At 36.1% G+C, this 20,082-nt stretch overlaps 1 non-coding gene and 1 pseudogene across 2 annotated transcripts; one reads left to right on the top strand and one right to left on the bottom strand.

Moving 5' to 3' along the window:
* The first annotated feature begins 3,904 nt into the window (after positions 1–3,904).
* On the top strand, positions 3,905–3,977 carry TRNAE-CUC (transfer RNA glutamic acid (anticodon CUC)). Its single transcript has one exon. It is a non-coding gene; the product is annotated as a tRNA-Glu (tRNA).
* Positions 3,978–4,092: 115 nt separating this feature from the next.
* LOC143591933 (interactor of constitutive active ROPs 4 pseudogene) lies at positions 4,093–6,018 on the bottom strand (annotated as a pseudogene). The gene is made up of 2 exons (XR_013145811.1): positions 5,741–6,018; positions 4,093–5,428 (listed from the first exon to the last, which is right to left on the bottom strand). The product of XR_013145811.1 is annotated as an interactor of constitutive active ROPs 4 pseudogene (transcript).
* Between the last annotated feature and the right edge of the window lie 14,064 nt (positions 6,019–20,082).

Genomic DNA, 20,082 nt, shown 5'->3' with positions numbered 1-20,082 from the left:
AAGAAGCATAATAAGGTGGGAGATTGGAAGATTCTTTCAAATTGGGCCATTCATTTGATATACATGCATTGTATACAATAATTAAGTGGAAGCTTGAAAAGTGTTTGTAAACTAAGTATCTACCTATTCTAATAAAGTAAAATAATTGTAGACACGTGTCAGTTTGTGGTTAATTCTCACAAGTTTTTCCCTCCAAAACTAATATATGGCATATATCAATAATTATTCACTTTCCTTTTACACTCAATCTATATTATATTAATACATGATTAATTTATTCACTTTTCTTTAAACTTATTTATATTATATCTATACACTTTTATAAAAATGAATAGTTACATATTATACTACTATACATTGTTAGACTATATTTCACAACATACTTGGTGAAATCCAAAAATCAAGAACGAAATGTATTTGTTAAATATTGAAAAGAAGAGAAAAAATCAAATAAGAAGTTTGATTATCCTAAGAAAGCTAGGAAGGAGGGTATTTTTGTCTAATCCCTTAATATTGAAAACCCACTTAATTTAATTTCAAAAACCCATTTAATTAAAATCCACTTAAAATTTTCACTTATCTCCTACAACCACCACCGCCCACCGCCACCCACCGCCACCACCTTGCCGGAAAAGTCTTCGGAAATTTCGCCGGCAAATAAAACTATGAAAAACATAATGAAAAGGACACAATGTAAAAAACACAATGGAATAAACACTATGAAAATAAAAACACAATGACAAAAGGACAATGAAAAACACAATTAAATTACACAATGTAAAAAACACAATAAAAAAACACTATGAAAAAATAAAACACACTTGTATAACACAATTTTGTAAAGCACAATTTTGGTAAAAAAAAACACACTTTGTAAAAAAACCCACGAATTTTTTTTTATTTTTATATAGCAATATGGTACTCATATAAAAGATAAAAAAATACTCGTTATTATGGTAAAATTGTTTTGAAAAAAAAATGTCGTATAAAAAAGTTATGGGCGTTTTAAAATGATGGGGGTATTTGACATGTGCCTTGCATGTGGAGAGAGAAAGTCAACAAATGTGTTATCCCTATTATGTCCTTACCCTTATTTTACATTTGAAGATCTCTCTAATCTAATCTCAACCATTCAATTTTAAAATTAATAGACAAGATTATTTCTTATCGAAAAGAATATAATTTTAAATGTTATCATCAACATATTATGCCATACATATTGTTGAAGATTGTACATAAAAAAGCAAACAAAAAACTATAATATGCTTTCAATTTATGAATTATTTTTTTAATCATTAAATTATAAATATATGCTTAAATGTTGATCCAGTATTTTAAAATAAATCTATTTATCTATTGGTTTTTTGTACATTGTCATATAAATATAAATTATAAATATATGATATAATTCTATCTATTTAGTGTATTCGGTTAATTTCGTAAACTATACACATATGTGTTAAATTGCAAGGATAGTACATACAAATAACTTTAAAATATAATAAAGTTTATCATATTTAATTTTTTGGGTTTTTATTAAAAATTGTTTCCGGTTTTTTGTGGAACTTAAATTTGATTGTTACGGGTTAAAAGTTCGCAAATAAATCGTTTGGTACAAATTAACTACATTTGGCTCAAATTAGTTACGGGTAAAAAAGGGTAATCTAAATATTTTTAAAAATTTGATAATGCAAATAGATTAATCGTCTTACGGGTTCAAAATTTTGACTTGAAAATGTAAACCAAATTAAGTTTAGAATTTTAAATGTGATTGAGTTTCAAATTTATTTTTAATGACATTTTTGGAAATAGTTAAAAGATTCAGGATTTTGCACATTAAGTATTTTTTCCATACCTATTAAAATTTAAGAAAAATGACAATCACTTCTGATATGCCACCTCTAGGCCTATCCATGCTTCTAACTTTTATCAAATTGGTAACATTTATGTCAGCATTGATTTTTCATTGAATAGTGATCAAAATGTTTTATGTGAAACATGTCAAACAAAATTATGCTCAAGTGAAGTAAAACATTCACAAAATCGAACGGGTTAACATATTATTTTTTTTGTCAATCGACAAAGTCGAGAAGCCCCTCAAATCAAAATATTTTTCATGGTGTAGCTCAAAATTATTATTATGTGAGAAGTATTCTCCAAAATTAGTTGATAACCAATTTTTTTCAATTATACATATATGATACAGAGAATATATTTTCAATAGATTGAGTGTTCTTTGGTATGTTTTTACACATGCATTATTATTATTTTATCAAGTTCATTTTTTTTTTGAAAAAAATCATTTTATGATATAAATAAAATCAATTTATGTATAATTATACAAGAATATGTGTAATACATTTTTTATATATATTATGTATAGCTTTATTTGTAACTTAATTATTTAGATCATCCCGTGTGTTACACTGGCTCTAAAGCTAGTTCTACTATAAATTAATAAAATATTAATTAATATATAAATTAATAATTATTAATTTATCGATTAATTAATAACTCTTTTAATTAATAAATTTTGGTGGTCCGAATTGTATTATTTTATAGAGTTTCTACTGTATATCTATTTCTTTCTTATCATTTTTGGAACAAATTTTGTATTTTTATATGATTACGTGTTTTCAAAAGTTTAAACCTTTGAAGCTAAATATACATTCAAAAGTGTTGTTTATTGAGCCGAACCAGCGTCTAACTGAGCTCGAACTCATAGCACAAGCCAAACAGGGTTTGCTCATCATTGCTGATCCGAGTTGAAACTAAGCTTGCAGTTTGCTTATATCCAAGACGGGCCATCATCCCATGTGTTAAATAAACTCATTTTTTATTTTTTTGGATTTAGTTTATTTTTTAAACTAGTCCCAATAACAAGCCAACAACAATATCTAATAATACTGGTCTCAATAATGAAGTACAAGACTACCAATATCCAAGAGAAAACAGGATAAATACATGTTTGATTGATATATCTTCAACCCAAACTTGGCTCGAAACTTTATACTAGCCTACAGTGGCGGATCCAGGAATTTTTTTTAGGTGGTTCCCTCTTAATTTATAAGGTGGTTCCTACGCGTCTTCTATATATCCGTACACTATTATTTCGAAACTCGGGTGGTTCCGGGGAACCACCCGTTTGTATGCTGGATCCGTCAATGCTAGCTTAACCGACTTGAGCTGAGTTACAATAAAAAATTTACCAAGAGTTGGAACAATTTTGCGAGTGATTAATTAGCTGGACATATATACTCAGGCACGGTCTGATCCTTCTGTGTGAAACTCGATATAGGCAATTAGACGGGCTAAACAATTGTATATTTATGATAGAATTGTCATGTGTATATTTAGTATACCCATCATTGTAACCATAAGAATCATTACACAATAGAACGAGTTTATTTAGGGGGTGTTTGGCCTAGCTTTTTTAACCAAGCTTATAACTTTTTTAGCTTTTTTTTACAAAATAAGCTTAACTTGGTGTTTATCTTAGCTTTTTAAGCTTATGCTTATTAGCTTATATAAGCTCATTTGAAGAAGCTTATTTGAAGATGGTTTTTTAACTTATTTGATAGAAGCTTATTTGTTTAAGGGTGTAAATTACTCATTTGTCATCAAATGGTGGTAGATTAGTAATTATTACTCTAACAAATTAAAGAATGTTGGATTTAACAACTTAGTAAGACACATAATTAACTTGTCGAATATAAGCTAATCCAAACACTTAAGAAAAGCTTATCAAATAATAGAAAAAAAAGCTATAAGCTAATTTTATATATAAGCATAAGCTTAAAAATAAAAGCTAGGCCAAACACCCCCTTACTCTAGTGACTATTCCTTGTGTTTTTTCTAGAAACTTACTGAACAGATTCATCCTTAAGGGTTGGTTAACACAAATTCCGTTGTAGTCTAGTTGGTTAGGATACTCGGCTCTCACCCGAGAGACCCGGGTTCAAGTCCCGGCAACGGAATCACGGTTTTTTGTTAAATTTCACTACAACTTGAAAGGGTTGTTTATTCAACCCTGACTGATCTTTTTCACACAAGTAACATAATGATATGACATTCAAACTGAAACTAACAAACAGATCATTTTAACATGATCACCAATCTACATCAACATATAAAACATTCAAACTACAACGAACAAACAAAAAAACATAGATTTTAAGATCAAATCCACCATTCCAAACACACATGAACATAACCACCCTATTTATGCCCCTTCTTTTTCCACAAATCACCAAACATCCGAATCCCCGAAACCTTCCTCTTCCCACTATTCCCGAACCCATCATCCGAATCATCCCCCAATCCCGGCGAACCCACAAACCCTTCAAACACCCCACCTCCAGAATTCTTATCCATCGAACCACACCGCTCCGACACCCGCCCACCCATTTCCACCCCACCGGATAATATCGCTGCAGCCGCATCCGCCGCCTTCCGCCACTGCTTGGTTTGCAGTCTCAGCTTCTTCATTTCTATTTCCATTGCCTCATTTGCTACTTCAATTTCCTTCATCTTCTCCTTTAATAGTATTCCTTCATTTTTACTCTTGGTCAACTGTTGGTCAACTTCGGTCAACTTTATGGTCAACTTTTCTTCGTTGACCAAGGCTGAAGATATCTTAACATTAGCTTCACTTAACTTATGTTTTAAATCCTCATTTTCTTGACTAAAAGTTTCTAATTTCTTGTCTTTCTCTTCAATCATCAGTTTCAATGAATTAATTTCCTCTTCATAACTGCGGTTTTCGGGTAATTTCGTCGAATCGTTGACTTTGACTTTGACTTCATCCTGAACACAACTTTGACTCACCATTTCAATTGCGACTTCAAAAACATCAGTTTCTTCCTGATTCTCATCTATCCTTTCATCTTCTTCGTGTTTTTCGCTTGGCGAAGAACGGGGTACCGGCTCGGGCGCAGGAGCCGGTACGGAAATAATCGGCTTAATGGCTTTTGTCTCAAGCTCCTTTTGGGCTTCTTTCTTTGCGGCTTCAGCTGAGGCTAATTGATCTTTAAGAAGCTTAAGCTCTCCTTGAGCTTGTCCGAGCTGGGTTTCCAACCCAGCAATGCGAGTTCCGAGCTTCTTTTGAGTTAGAGGCTCGGAAAGCACGCTTTTTGGGGACCGGCGGTCCCCTACTTTCGGGCTCCGGTCTGTCATCGTACGGCGGTACGATGGGTCAGAGTCAGAGCCCGATGATAATCGACGAGACCCCGGGCCTCTCGTTGATACCCTGGGAGCCATTTCCGAGCCTCTGCGGTTACAAAAATTTATTAGTTTTGTCAAATTATTATTAATTTTTATTTGAATAAATGTTTGAAGAAATTAAATTGAGAATGTAGAGATAATGATAACTAACCTTACTCTTGGCATTTAGAATTGTAACGGAATATAATTCTTCTAGTCTTTAGTACTGAAATATTAGACAAAATAGAGTTAGTTACTAAAATAGTTCAAACACGTACACAACATAGTAACACAACATAAATAAATACAAATAAATACAAGAAGACCCACAAATATTTATAAGGATATACACAAGACCTATATATTTGAAATTATAAAAAAAGATTAATAATTCTGATGCTACCATGAAGATGGAATATGGGGTTTGAATGTGTGGGATCTGGGTAATATGGTGATGATGTGATTGTTGATGTTGAGAATGTAAATAGCAGATAATAAGAATGTGAAATAATTGGATGGATGTGTTATGTTTATTTACCTTGTGAGGGCATGAAATAACTCTGCCAACAAGAAGCCTTGAAGAATGTGAGAAAAACAGTTTGAATTAAAGTGAATCTGTGTGTGTGTGTGTGTGTGAGAGAGAGAGAGAGAGAGAGAGAGAGAGAGAGAGAGAGAAGAAGAAGAAGAATCTGAATGGAGAAGATGACAAGAGAGTGATTTTGAATGTGGAAAGAGACACGTAAATGTTTATATAACCTTACTTCATCTTGGAAGTCTCATTACTATTTTACTTAATTATTTTACTGTTTGACTCCATTATTTTCTCTCTTTTTATAAAACTGTGTTTTTGTATTTTACTTTTGTTTTTAAGCAACTGTATCGAAGCCTTTTAAGTTTTAAAAGAAAAAAAAAATTTGTTTAGGACATGTGTTTTTCAATGTTTTTGTTTTCTAATAACTTTTTTACGTTTTCCTTTTTGAAAGAAAAGAAAATACTTAAAAAAACATGTAATGGCCTAATGGCTATTTTTATATTTTCGTTTTAACTACTTTGAATAGCATTTATTAAAATTTACAGCAGATAGACGTTATATTTTGAATTGTCCGGAATCCGGATATATACTTTCAGTATTAGATTACTCCAGTGTCATTTATTGTTATATATATATATATATTCATATAGAAAAGAGTTCAAATAAAAAATAATTATTTTGTGAGAAATGTAAGAAGAACTTTAAAATAAAAAAAATCACCTAAATATGACATTATACTATGCAAATACCATGTAAATAGGAAACAATGCAATTATTTTGAAACTACCAATCTTAACCACTAGATCATAGATCCAAGGGCCTAGATCTATTCTTATTATTCTCATAAAAATATTGTTTTTTACATTAACTCTACCCATTCATATAATATAAGGTTTTTGAAGATTAAATGATTCTGAAATATATCTCTATAAAAAGTTTGGTTTGGTCGGGAATTTACATGCTATTCTTTTTTATTTTTTTTGTCTTTTTTAGAAAAATCTAGAGAATACATGTAACGACTAAGGCAGGGCCGTCTTTGAGGCATGACAGGGTAGTCGACGGCCACAGGCCCGACACCCCGCTAGGCCCAAAACTTTTTTTTTAATTATATGTATCTTTATCAAAAACATGTGTATAATCAATATTTCAACACAATTACATAACCACTAGCTTGGTCTAATGGTAAATGGGTATGACATCTAACCAAAAGGTTGTGGGTTCTAGTCTTATTTGAGGTAATTTTAAGTTTATTTTATACAAAAGTTTTTTACACAACTTAAATCATAATCAAATAAGCCCATTTATAATTAAATTTTTTAAACCCAACAAAATATTTCTTTTACTTAAGGCAAAAAAAAAAATTCGCCTTTGGCCAAAAAAAATTTCGTTTTTTCGGAGCCGGCCCTAGACTAAGGAGTACAATAGAGTGCAAGAGATTAATATAGAGCTTCTAAGAGTACACGGAGTGATTCTAATCTCCATGTTTCTATATTCATTTAACACATTAACAAAACTATGTGTGGCCTAATATAAATACTTTAGGGGAAGAGATGGCAAATGATCAAGACATGGCACTCACAAATATCTTTCTATATTCATTTAACACATTAACAACATATACTTATATACATAGTAATTTTACATGTAAATGATGTAGTTTGTCATCCAAAAAAAATTAAATTTTTATAATTTTTAACAAAACTAGGCAACGAATATTTAAATAAAAACTTGTTTGTATTTAAAAGTCAATTTGCATGGGGGGTGTTAAGTTGTCTTATTGTATGGTATACTTGGCAACAACTTTCTTGTTTATTGCACTATGTTTTTCTTCCTTTTTGGTAGCAGTGTTTGTGATATGCAGGCTGCACCATCCAATTCCATCTTTCCAAACATTTTACTTTTACTGTAACATCTTTTTTATATATATGAAAGAAAATGTTTATTTGTTTTTATCAAACAATATCGATGACAGTTTTATTTTTTAAGACAAAGACTTGCAACGCACTTTTTCTAATGAATCTATCTATTTTAATAAAGTAAAATAATTGTGAATATGTGTCACTTTATGGTTAATCCTCATAGTTTTTCTCTCTCTAAAAATAATATATCTCATAGATTAACAATTATTTACTTTCATTTTACACTTTATTTATATTATATATATAAATTGATTAAATTATTCATTTTCTTTAAACTCTATTTATATTATATCTATACATTTAAAAAAAAAATAAAAATAAGTATTTACATATAATACTTATATACGTTGTTAGGATATATTTCACAACATACTTGGTGAAATCCAAAAATCAATAACAAACCATGTTTGTGAAAAGAATATAATTTTAAATGTTATCATCAACATATTATACTATGTATATTGTTGACGATTGTAAATAAAAAAACTATAATAAACTTTCATTTTACGAAACAATTTTTTTAATCATTAAACCTTAAATATATATATGTAAACGTAACCTTTAAAAACTCTCTGTTGCTCCCTACATTCCATCAATCTACCAGATTGCTTTATTTATAAATTGAGGTTTCTCATTCATTTAACACGAATTCACGTGTATGGGTCTCACCAAACCCAGATAGCCCATAAACAGGTTATAACATCTAATTAAATTAAAAATTAATCTTAACAAATATTTGATATGAAAATACTATAAAATAAGGATATACTAAAAAATAATATTTGATATTTTTAAAGTAGATATTATTTATAATTAAAAAACAATTTTATAGTAAAAAAATAAACGGGTCATTGGTCTCACCAAACCTGGATAACTTTTAAACCGGGTAATAAAATCTCATTTATATATGTGAACCCTTTCATCACAATAAATAAATTAAAATCCAAAAAAATATATTAATATTAGAATCGAATAATGTAAAACAACCCCGTAATACGGGGGGATTAAATCTAGGTAATGTTATATTTGATTATTGAGTTTCATTTTGAGTTAAATTTTAGTACATGTTAAAGATGAATTTTTGAGCTTTGTGTCAACAAACAAGGTTTCTTTCTTATAAATGTCATTTAAGGGTATGTAAACTAGTTAAAACAGATAAATATGTTATTTAATTGTAGGCTCTCTCTTTGATCATAACTCACTTCCGTTGGCCTTTTGGATTTTTTGTTGGGAGACAACTACAACGTCGATTGACATATCCGTTGCGGAACCGTGTCACAAAAACATGCTTGTTCGAAATGAAAGAACACAATCAATAGTCGTTTTCTACTCTAATTTGAAACATTAATGGTAATCGGCCAAATCCTTGTTGAGCTGATCCATTGATATGTAAAGTATAATTATTACTTATATGCGTTTGAAAAATTACTTTCCTTTTATTAAAGTTAACTGTAGGTTGACGCTACTAGAAAATTGTTCAACTTCCTTCGCCATTATGCGACAGAGTAGGAAACCATTATTTCCGACACATTTCCAACAAAAATGAGGTTTGCCGGAAACACGTTGATGAAAAATTTTCTGCTATGCATTTATAATTATTACTCATATATAAATAATAAAATAATATTTTTCTACATATTTAAAGGGAAAATTTTCTGCTATGAATTTATAAATATAAACAATATTTTTCTACATGTTTAAAAGGAAATTGTTAAATAAAAGGAAACCTTTAGTGCATTTTCTTGTCGGAAGTGTGTTTGAAGATTACGACGTTTTTCCAACACGGATTATGTTTGTCGCTCTCTTGTCAAAACTATGTTGCAAAGTTGAACTTTTCTTTTTTGTAGGAATTTTATCGAAAAGTGTATCTTTTAACATATGAAGTATGATTGTATTCAAGAGAAATCGTATACAAATGTATTTTTTCATATTCCAACACTTAGATCATGAAAGGAAAAATGTATTTGAAAAAACAAATCCTGAATTTAAAATCGACTTTAGAGCCAAAAAGGTTGAGTTGGTGTATTATAGAATTTATGAAAGAAGAATGTTATTGTGGTCCAAATAAGAAATAAATAATAAAAGAGGCTTGAAAATAAATAAGGTGATGGGTACATGTGAATCCAAAGAAGTAGCTAGATGCACTTTCTTTATATCTATCAACATTCAACAATGCATGTGAAGCTTAAATGTCTTTCCAGCCTCCAACTACTTCCATAGTTCCATTCAACCAAAGCTACCAATTAAATTCGTAACAAATAAAAACATTTTTAATAATCAACTTATCAGTCAAGGATCACTTATGTTTACATTAACATTAATCCATTAACCATCAACCTCTATATCTTTGTCTTTGACAATGTCGGCACGAGTCTGCGTGTCTTATGATCGAAACTCAATCGAGTTTATGTAGGACCTAATAAAGGAGAATTATATGTCCCATTTTGATTTTGAGTTTATATATATGTCTATGTGAAGAGGTAGGTTCCCGCAAAGCTCAGTTGGACCCACAAGACTCACCTTGAAGAGGTACGTCCACGCAAAGACCAACTGGATCCGCAGGACCCACCATGCTCAGAGAGATGAATACCTTACACGCAGTAAGCCAGCTGTCCCCGCAGGAAAGCCTCCCTTGGTACAGTACCCTGCCTGTTCCCGCAGCTGTGGGTACAAGCCAAGAAAGAAGGCTACCCGCACTAACAGTAAGGCTACACGCATAAGGCACTAACTCTTAATACTTCAGTAATGTCACCTGAAGAAGGAATGAGCAGGGCGGGAATATTCCCGCCCAAAAGAGCCAGTCCGTAGGCTTCTAGAAGATCTTTTGTACTATACCTACCAAGGTATGGACAAATAGACAAGATCTGACAAAAGCAACCCATGAACCAATCACAGGGTGACAGCTCACTGACAATAGTACGAGGAGGAGCATGCTCCAGTACAAAATGTCACTATCAGCCGCTGCCTACCCACCAACTCCCATCATGGCACGAACGTAGCCCATAGTTGGTGGAAAAGGAATATTATATACAGCTGGTCGTACCTGCTTGGAAACCTACCTTCGGCTATAAATACCCCAACACCCTGGAACGGTATCATCATCTTCTCTCTAGCTATTTCTCTCTATATACACTTATATTCAGAACAACCTAGTCTGATTCTCACGCCGGAGGGTGGTCACAAGGAGGAACCCCCCCCCCCCTTCTCAGTGACGAGCTTACGGTGTCTGTTTTGCAGGTTGAGAAGAATAGCCATATTTGCCGGACCTAACCCTCGTGGGAAACATCTACTTAACCCTAAAATTATCCTTAATCTGTCGGGGTCACTTAGTGTTTCTTCATTGGCGCCATCCGTGCATTAAGCTAGAACTTACTCTTCTTTTTCTCAGTTTTTTCAAACTTCTGGAAAGATTGTTAAGGTTACTCCGATGCCAAAGCCACCGGGTAACCAAGAAACTCCGGTAACCACAACCCCAGCTACTGGGGGGAACACCGGTGAATACACGATTGTTACGAACACTACCCCGATTACCCAAGCCGGGGCAAGTGCAGTAAACAATCCTTTCCTGGGATTCATTGATACCCAGTTGGGGAAACAACAGACGAGACTTCCCCGACAAACACCAGAACAAGTTAAAGCTTGGGCGGAAGCACGTCAGAAAGAATTCTAAGCCGAGTTGGACGAACGTTTACGTTCACTCCAACAGGCCAATGACAAATTCGGAAACACTCGACAACAGCTCAACATGAGCAATGATTGCGAGTATGTGGATGATGAAGATTGGGAAGAATCTGATAGTGACGCAAACCCACGTCATAAGGCGAAAGGGAAGCGTAAAGAAGCAGACTTCCAATCGAGAAGAAATTTCGAAGAAACTTTCAAACCAAAGAACATGGGGGGAAACCCACGTGACTTCTTCAAAACTTTCAGACCAACTGTTGCGAATGCGGGAACGTCCAAATTTGCAAGGGACATTGCGGAAGCAATCGCACCAAAGAGTGCCAAACAGATGTCCAACATAGGCACTTACGATGGCATATCTGACCCGGACGATCACATGAACAGATTTATAGCGGGGGCAACCGTCAGTAATTGGACGGAACCCACATGATGTTACATGTTCCAAATGACGCTCGTCGGGGCAGCCAGAGCGTGGTTTGATCGTCTACCGGTCCACCACATCTACGATTGGGCAGACTTCCAGCACAAATTCAGCCAGCACTTCAGTCAACAAAGAAAATATACTGAAGAGCAATGGACGATCCTCAACTGCATCCGAGAAGAAGACGAATCTTTGCTAAACTTCATCACTCGCTTCAACTCAAAGAAGCTAAGTCTGGGCACTATTAGCGAAGGTCTTGTTAGCGCCGCTTTCATCTAGGGCGCTGAGTACCCAGAGCTCATCCGCACGTTAACAGGTAAAGACGGTATGCCACCCACGTGGGATGCCATCATGACGGCAGCTAAACGCTTTGCCGAAACGGAGAAGCAACTGGGTAGAAATCTTCCCGAGAGCACAAACCTCTACACCCAGAGAACAAGAGAAAATAACGTCCATACCGCCCGACAAAACAAAAAGAGGAAGCTTGGTATTTGGCAGTCAAGGGTAAACTTTGACACCTCATCCAGCTCTCGCCCTCTCTTAGGCGGAAGGGACAACATGCAGTCGTCGAACCGGAATCCTCAACTGCATCCGAGAAGAAGACGAATCTTTGCTAGACTTCATCACTCGCTTCAACTCAAAGAAGCTAAGTCTGGGCACTATTAGCGAAGATCTTGTTAGCGCCGCTTTCATCTAGGGCGCTGAGTAACCAGAGCTCATCCGCACGTTGACAGGTAAAGACGATATGCCACCCACGTGGGATGCCATCATGACGGCAGCTAAACGCTTTGCCGAAACGGAGAAGCAACTGGGTAGAAATCTTCCCCAGAGCACAAACCTCTACACCCAGAGAACAAGAGAAAATAACGTCCGTACCGCCCGACAAAACAAAAAGAGGAAGCTTGGTATTTGGCATTCAAGGGTAAACTTTGACACCTCATCCAGCTCTCGCCCTCTCTTAGGCGGACGGACAACATGCAGTTGTCGAACCGGAATCCCAGATGGACGCCACTTACCAGAAGCGTCACCGAGATATTTGCCACCGAGAAGCTCCCATGGCCAAAGGCTCCAATAATCCGACAGCGTCAAAACGCTGATCAGAGCAAATCCTGTGACTTCCACGGGACAAAAGGCCACACCACGGAGGAATGCACATCCTTGAAGGATTTCGTCGAAACATTCGTCAAAGATGGGAAACTCACATAACTCGTGGCGTCAATCAAGAACGGAGGGAGGAAAGACAATCGGTACAAGGGCAATGGACGAAAGCCCGTCGACATCAGGATTCACATGGTTCACGGCAACATCAGAGAAAGAAAACGACGAACAACAGAGCCAAGTGCATGGAAGGAAGCAGAAGTGCGCTTCCCGCGTGTGCCAGGGGGGCCCAACAAAGAAGGCCCCATAGTCATCAAAAGCCAGCTGGGGCACTACATCACCTCCCGCACCCTTGCTGATAATGGCGCTTCATCAACGGTCATGTATAGGCAGTTCTTCGACAAGCTGGACGACGAAGACAAAGAACACCTAGAAACAGTTTACGCCTCGATGGAAGGGTTCAACGGCAGCACAAACACCCCCTTGGGAATCCTATCTTTCCCCGTCACTCTCACGGACGGGAAGTACTCCCGCACAGAAGACGTGGACTTCGTTGTAATGAGGAAGCCACACCACACATACGACATTCTCTTCAAGAGAGATGGGATGGTAAGATTTAATGCCGTGGTGTCTTCGGTCCATGGTATGATGGGATGGCCAACAGCTGAGGGCGTCGCTATGATCACGGGCATTCCCCAGGTATGCATCGCATCTATCTCATCTAAACCCAAACAAAAAATGGCTAAACCAACCACCTCTGAGCCAGAAGAATGGGCCTTCAATGGCAAATACCCTGACCAGGCCGTTACCATTGGCCCAACGATCACTAATCCCACACGTACCTTACTTAAACGCTTGTTGCAAAAAAATGCCGACATCTTCGCGTGGACACCAGCTGACATGACTAGTGTACCTCGAAGTAAGGCTGAGCATAAGCTCAAGTGTGACCCGGCGTTTGCGCCGGTCATACAAAAGCGTCGCGTAATGGGTGTTGAGCAGGCTAACGCGTGTAGAACCCAAGTCAAGGAACTCCTTGACGCATGCATCGTACACGTTAATAAATATCAAACATGGGTTGCAAATCCCGTCATGGTACCAAAATCCAACAAACAATGGCGCATGTGCATAGATTTTAAAGACCTAAACAAAGCATGCCCCAAGGACTGTTACCCGTTACCTGAAATTGACCTTAAGGTAGATTCATTAGCACTGTTTCGCCTTAAATGCTTCCTTGATGCGTAAAAGGGTACCATCAAATCCACATGGCTGTTGACGATCAGGATAAAACCGCATTTCGGACGCCCGATGGCACATTTTGTTACCAAATGATGCCATTCGGACTAAAGAATGCCGGATCCACATACCAACGCCTGATGGACAAAGAGTTTCATGCCCAAATCGGGAGGAACTTAGAGGTTTACATGGATGACTTGGTCATCAAAAGCCTCGAGCCAGAGACGATGTTGAAAGACATCGAAGAAACTTTCAACACGCTCAGAAAGATAAACATGAAGCTCAACCCGAGCAAGTGTTCCTTTGAGATGAAAGATGGGAAGTTCTTAGGAGTCATCGTTACCAAAGATGGCTTCAGAGCGAACCCCGAAAAGGTTGAAGCCATTATGAAAATGGAGTCACCTACTACCATCAAACAGGCTCAGACACTGAATGGACGACTAGTCGCACTTAACCGCTTTTTGGCAAACCATGCGAAAAGGTCGTTCCCATTCGTGTCAACATTGAGAAATTGTTTGAAGAAAACGCACTTCCACTGGACACCAGAAGCGGAAGCAGCCTTTCAAGAGATTAGGTTACGCTTGATCGAACTCTCAACACTCACAGCACCAGAAGTGGGGGAGGAATTAATTCTATACCTCTCCACCACAGGCAGAGCAACTGGGGCAGTCTTACTAGTAGAACGAAAGGGCATTCAGATGCCCATCTACTATGTAAGTCGCGTCTTAACAGACGTGGAAACCCGGTACTCCACCCTGGAAAAATTAGTCTTAGCGCTTGTACAGGCTTCACGCAGGCTAAGACGATATTTCCAAGGCCACCCAATCACCATTCTCACGAACTTCAAACTGGCAAATGTTCTAGGCAAACCCGAGTTGTCAGGGGGCCTAGCCAAATGGGCAATTGAGTTGGGAGAATACGCGATAAAGTACAAGCCAAGACCAGCCATAAAAGGCCAGGTCTTGGCCAACTTTATTGCAGAAGTCCCTGCTTCGCGGGAAAAAGAGTGCCGGGAAGAGGCTCAACCCTCTCCAGCACAAGACATTAACGATGTCTGGAGACTCTATACTGATGGAGCAGCCAACAACGAAGGTTCAGGAGCAGGGTTGAAACTAACTAACCCAGCAGGCCAAGAATACACTTACGCTATTTGGCTGGATTTCCCAAGTACGAATAACGAAGCGGAGTATGAAGCATTCTTGGCCGGATTAAGAATTGCGCGTAAGATGGGGGTAAAAAACTTGGAAGCCCACGTGGATTCCATGCTAGTAGCCAACCAGATAAACGGGACGTACACGGCCGTGAACGACACAATGGCCCTATACCTCGCACAAGCAAAAACCCTTATGCGCGATTTCAACGATTGCAAAGTCGTGCACATCAAGCGAAGAGAAAACAAATCTGCGGATGAGCTAAGCAAGCTTGCATCGTTAGCCTTCACCCACTTGGGAAAGGACATCCGCGTTGAACTTCTTGGAGCACCATCAGTCCCGCACAAGGAAATTTGTGTCATCCAAACCGGCACGGAAACATGGATGACGCCAATCATAAATTACCTTGCGACGGGTGTACTACCAGAGTCAAAGACACAGGCAAGAAAGATACGCTGTAAATCACTGAACTATCAACTTGTTGATGACATACTTTAAAGGCGTAATTTTCTTGGCCCACTCCTCAAATGCGTCGATGACCAAGATGCCGACTACCTCCAAAGGGAAGTACACGAAGGCATCTGTGGAGTACACGCACGTCCACGCGCAGTTGTAGCTAAGCTAAACAACGCGGGATACTTTTGGCCAGGGATGCACACGCTGGCCTACATCAGAAAATGTAGGTCCTGCCAGCTCTACGCACCCAACACGCATCGCCCGAAGAACGAACTTGTTCCAGTCACTTCTTCATGGCCATTCAAGAAGTGGGCCATCGATGTTACAGGCCCATTTCCCACAGCAGCAGGGAACGTTCAGTTCCTAGTGGTAGCCATCGACTACTTCACCAAGTGGATAGAAGCAAAACCCCTAGCTCAAACAACCGCAAAACATATCAAAAAATTTATTTGGGAATTTATTATTTGTCGTTTTGGACTTCCACAGAATTTGGTGAGCGATAACGGCACCAACTTTGCTGACCAGAACTACAAAAGTGGTTGAAAGAGCTTTAAATCACCCACACCTTTACCTCAGTGGCACACCCGCAGGATAATGGTGATGTGGAAAGAGCAAACAAGAGCATCGTCGACGGCATAAAGAAAAGACTCTTAGTAACCATATAATAATGAAAATGGGATATGCCAGATTGTCTATATTCAATTATTCATTGAGGCCCTACAAAATTTTTAACAAGGATCGTGTCTTTTTTCCTCATTTTTGTATGTTATTTATATATGAAAAGAAGTCAAGAGAAACTATGCCCAAAAGTTGAAATATTTTATATCCTTGTAATTAAAATTCAAACTTAGTGATATCCTCTGTGTACAATTAAAACAACAAAATATTTGAAAATTTATTTAATTACAAGTATGCTTAATCTTGAAACAAAACAACAAAGCTTCATGCTTCCTTTTAGGGCTGTTCATGAACCGAATCGAACCAAACGCGGGTATGCTCATACTTGGTTTGGTTTGAAAGCGAGCCGAACCGAGCGGATTGAATTTAAAGAAACGAGCGATATCTTTATGCTTGAACTTGGTTTGGTTTTGAAACCAAGCGGCTTGGTTCGGTTTGGTTTTGCTTGATTTCGTACAAAGTTTCCAATTTTAAATTTCTAAAACTTCAAAATATCATTAATTCAAGACTTTCAACTCTAAATTATCTAAAATTTCTCATTTAAAATGTGTAAAACTCAAAGTTAATAACAAAACATATATAAAACGAGCGGCTATGGTTTAATTTTGAACTTAGAATGCAACACTAAAGGGGGGGATTTTAAAAACTTTAAAAAAATAGTATACTTTTATATATATGCATAAAGTTTATATATAAAACTAATAAATTAAAAATAATTCGAGCAAAACGAACCGAACCAAACCGGGCGAGGCTTTGTTCGTGCTTGGATTGCTTTTAAACCGAATCGAGCCGAACGGCTCACTTCCAAACAGAGCCGAAATCGAACGAGCATTATTCGAGCAATTTTCGAGCGAACGATGAACGAGCGGCGAGCGGTGTAGACAACCCTACTTCCTTTGACTTGCTGCAAAATTATGATTGTAATTCGGTATACGTTTATGGTAGAAAAAATAAACTAAATCCTTTCTGTAGTGTAAGGAATACTCCTTAATCCAAGCAAGGCGAGATTGTACCTTCGACCCGCTTATTTCGAATATGTCAATTTGGGTTATCAATAATAGGTCAAAACGTTAGACTAAACGAGTTGTCTAAAGAGGAAACATGTCAAATGGGCGTAAACCAGGCCAAAGAGAATTTTAATGTAGAAAACTTTCTAAGAACTTTATTTAAAAAATTAGATTATTACTGAAATGAAAAATAAGTTGTAATAATACTTGTTATCATTGCAACGACATAAAAGGTGCACAGATTTCAAATATAGCCTCATATTTGCAAAAGATCCATTGTAGGCCTTGAAAGTTATTGTAAGAGACATAATGCTTTTCCTTTCAAGTTTCAACAACTTGTATCAATCTGGTTTGCTAGAAAATATCTAGTGGGTTTCCGTCATATACCAATAACACTATTTTACCATGTCAACACTTAAAACCATGATAACAAGCCTTTAAAGTTTAAACCCAACCGAATCATCCATACTGAAGTGAATCGGACCGTTTGAGGTTTGGAACATGGAACCGACCATGTAAACTGAATCACCGTTTATCTTTATACTTTATTTTTTTCCATATGTTAAATATTTTTTCCCCCTAATTTAGTGCAAACTAATGTTTTGATTTACTTAACGAAGACTTGGTGGAAATCACATAATTCCTTAAATTACCAAGTGGAGAGAGCTCATAGAATTACAGTAGTATGTGTCCTTGTTCTCATCCGAATATGTAAAGAAATTGTGTAACCCGAATACCATGTGTAACCCATTCCTCTATATAAGTTACAAGGCTAAAAGCAAATAGGTTAAACGAATCGCATACATGTTAACATGCAAACATTATAATTGGGATTTTATTTTAAGTTTTAATATGTGAGCATGTTTTTTTATAGATGTGTTAAATAAGAAAATCTGAACACAACTCGATCGCTAAACTAAAGCTTTAAACATGTCAACCAAGTTAAACATGACAAGTCAAAAACTTATTACTTTCATGTTAAGTTCGTTTCGCATTTCAAGTCGTAGCTCATGAATTGTCACCGCCAGTTTACCAAACATCCCGACAAGTCCACTTTTAGTAAGTTTTATTTAGTGCTTCTTATCTAAAGTTATTACAATATTTATGTTATTCATTTTTAGATTTAAATTATTATGATGCATATTCTTGTCAAGTAAAAAACAAGGGGGTTTCAGATTGGGCGAGAGAGTTTTCTTATCTATAGTGTGTTTTCTCATAAGAGTGGTCCTTAATACTCGATTGAGCCGGTGGTCGTTAGTGATCTAAATTAATCGTTAAAAAAACAAGTAGCTTGAGTAATTCATGCAAATAAATTTCTTTTATATATACTGAAAAACTATTTTGAACGTAAACATTAATCCTAACAATAAACCCAACATTTGATGATTTGAAGCCCTAGTGAAGAAAAGGTTGATCCATATTTAACGGGCCTCACATTTTGGGCCTTGGCTTTCAAAACAAAAAAATCAAGAAAATCTTCTTACGTTTTGGGCCTTACGTTTTTTCAGATGATCATGATACTCCATACGTTTAATAATCGAAGTTAATACTTAATACCAAACAATGTATTTCTTAACCTAAACGATAGATTTGTTAGAATGAGTTTTTTGCTTTCTTTTCAAAACTAATAATTTATACAATATAAAATCACAATCTGAATATTCGAACGCTATAAACTTTGTGTGATAAATTTGATTTGACATAGATAAGTTTGTACAAGCATTTCATGCGACAAACTAAAAAAGAACTTATTCATAATCAAACACGAGAATATGCTTTTATGGTACTATACAATGTGAAGGGCCAAAAAATATTCTCATGGGGTTGGAACTATTTATGGATTGGTGGACCATCGCTAAATATTAAACTTTTCTGATCGGTCCGGGTCACACGATGAAACTATAAAACCAAAGTTTTTCTGATCAGCTTTAATTTTGAGAAAATCACTTTATCACATTCATAATTCATAAAGTTATAAGCCTATTTGTTGTGGGCTAACTAGCAAATGCTAGTTAAAACATCATGTCACCGCCACGTAGGTAGTGAGGCTTTAACTAACTCACCCCTTAATAGTGTATTATGGGTTAACTAGCATATTATTGTCTGAAAAGAAATCGGTCCCACACAAAATCCATCATAACGCTTATTAATGCCTTGTCACATGCTTCATAACGCCCCGGGTTTGAAGATTTGGTGCAATGTAGTTGGTGTTATAGAGACTATGTGGCAATGAAAACGCCCAAGACGTTAGTCAATAACACGCAGTCTAAATGTAAACCTAAATAAGCCAATAACTTTCAAGCTTACGTTAACAAAATATTCCAAAACAAACTAAATATTTAGAAAACAAATGTGGTTGACAACTTGACATGAACCTCTATCCAAATATGTCTGTTTAATTTCATCTGTATAGTTAATATGATAAAATGAAACTGGTTTCATTCGGACGGATCCGATGGAAGGTCTTTCATATCAATTTTGTCAAGAGTATTGACGAAAGAAGATGATGTCTCAAATCTCAAACTTTATATTTAATAATTGTTGCATAATCAACCCTAAACTACAAGTCTTGACAAAACGAAGTCACAATTTTAACAATTTGACAACACAACATACATTTACCAATATAAAATTGATCAATTAGCATTAAAATTACATGTTGTAACTTTTTAACTCCTAAAGAAGCACTTCACGAAGCCTCCCG

Source organism: Bidens hawaiensis, unplaced genomic scaffold, assembly GCF_021521415.1.
Source record: "Bidens hawaiensis isolate Kalapana, Puna unplaced genomic scaffold, B.hawaiensis_p1.1 tig00040174_1, whole genome shotgun sequence".
In the NCBI taxonomy this organism is placed as follows: domain Eukaryota; kingdom Viridiplantae; phylum Streptophyta; class Magnoliopsida; order Asterales; family Asteraceae; genus Bidens; species Bidens hawaiensis.
This window is presented reverse-complemented; position numbering and strand designations above follow the sequence as displayed.